This window comes from Aplysia californica, unplaced genomic scaffold (genome assembly GCF_000002075.1).
Source record: "Aplysia californica isolate F4 #8 unplaced genomic scaffold, AplCal3.0 scaffold00020, whole genome shotgun sequence".
In the NCBI taxonomy this organism is placed as follows: Eukaryota; Metazoa; Mollusca; class Gastropoda; order Aplysiida; family Aplysiidae; genus Aplysia; species Aplysia californica.
Genome location: NW_004797290.1, coordinates 2,032,387 through 2,033,770, shown reverse-complemented (window position 1 = coordinate 2,033,770; position 1,384 = coordinate 2,032,387). Strand labels below are relative to the sequence as shown.

The 1,384-nt window shown below is 40.7% G+C and overlaps 2 protein-coding genes across 2 annotated transcripts in view; one reads left to right on the top strand and one right to left on the bottom strand.

Moving 5' to 3' along the window:
* Positions 1–1,384, top strand: part of LOC101859070 (focadhesin) — a gene marked incomplete at its 3' end in the record, with an annotated part of 174,885 nt that overhangs the window by 126,758 nt on the left and 46,743 nt on the right.
* Positions 1–1,384, bottom strand: part of LOC101850131 (FMRFamide receptor) — a 51,537-nt gene that overhangs the window by 49,472 nt on the left and 681 nt on the right. The window lies entirely within an intron of this gene.

Sequence of the window (1,384 nt, the reverse complement as noted above, 5' to 3'; positions counted from 1 at the left end):
CTTTCCCAAGGACACAACGTCAGGCCCCTGACGGGATTCGAACCCACGACCTTACGGTTGCGAGTCCGAGAGCCTAAATTGCCACTTCACCTTGCCTTTCAAGTCTCGGCTAATCCTACTATTTCGTTTTAGTTAATTTTTTTTAACGGTTATAATTGCAAAACGATTCGGCCATACAAGTGCCGGAGATTAGAGGTTACAAAAGAGTATCAAACACAAAAAGGAGAGATCGGGACGATAGACGTTTGACAGGAATGAAGGAGCAAACAACACCAGAGCACCCGCCAACCACCCGCGATCCTGTTGTGAGGAAGAACGATCAAGCTGCGCCGGTTTTTGTTTTGTTTTGTGCGTTTGCAAAGGAGAATTTGTCATGCCAGTGACAATAATTATTATGATATTAATATTATCCGGGTCTGTAATTAATAGACAATGCTAGATAAAACAACAACTTCTGTCGCGACTATTTCGGCGAACCGGGGTTTGGGACCATTCGGCTTTTCACCTTTGCTTTTATTGAAGAAGACGCGAGTACGATTTCCACATGAGGAAGTTGTTGTCTTATCGAGTCTGTCTGTCTGTCTGTCTGTCTGTCTGTCTGTCTGTCTGTCTGTCTGTCTGTCTGTCTGTCTGTCTGTCTGTCTGTCTGTCTGGATAATTTATCCAATTGAATCCAAAATATAGTCTTCCTATGGAAGTAACCAAATTATTTTGATTGTGGAGTAATTCTTTAAAACTTCTGTAAACACCCTTTCATCTATTTTTTTTTCTGGCCATTCTTTCACACCACTTGAGCTATACTTTATGCACCTAGCTAGTGTGTTCAGTTATTAGCCCTGTTGTGTTGAGCTATACCTTATTATGCACCTAGTTTAGTTTTATCCATTAACCCCGTTGAGTTATCAGTCAGCGGTGATACTGTGCACGATGCTCTCTCTCTTGACATAGATACGGAGTACATTGTACTCCGAAGCACGGCTGTTTTTCGGCCTCGATCAGGGTGTCTTTTAACGTAATGACGGTTGCTGGTTTTTGTGTGTGTGTGTGTGTGTGTGTGTGTGTGTGTGTGTGTGTGTGTGTGTTTTTTCTTTAAAAAAAAAAATAATGCTAGGCTGTCAGTTTATTTACTGTGGTAGTTGTAGCATAAATGTATTTGTAAACTGACAAATGAAAAGTGAACAAAGAATCGTGTAAGTGAATAAAGAAATGATTTAGTAAAAATTACGTTTCAAAAGCGGATGAAAGAATGGGTACTTCAATACGCTGGTAAATGTATACGTAAAGAAGAATGCGTATACCCTCCTCTGACTCAGGTTAACCTCCCCTTTCCCCTTTCCCCGTTTTCTTTTCTTTTTTTTTCATTTTATTTCCACCGTCCAGTCAC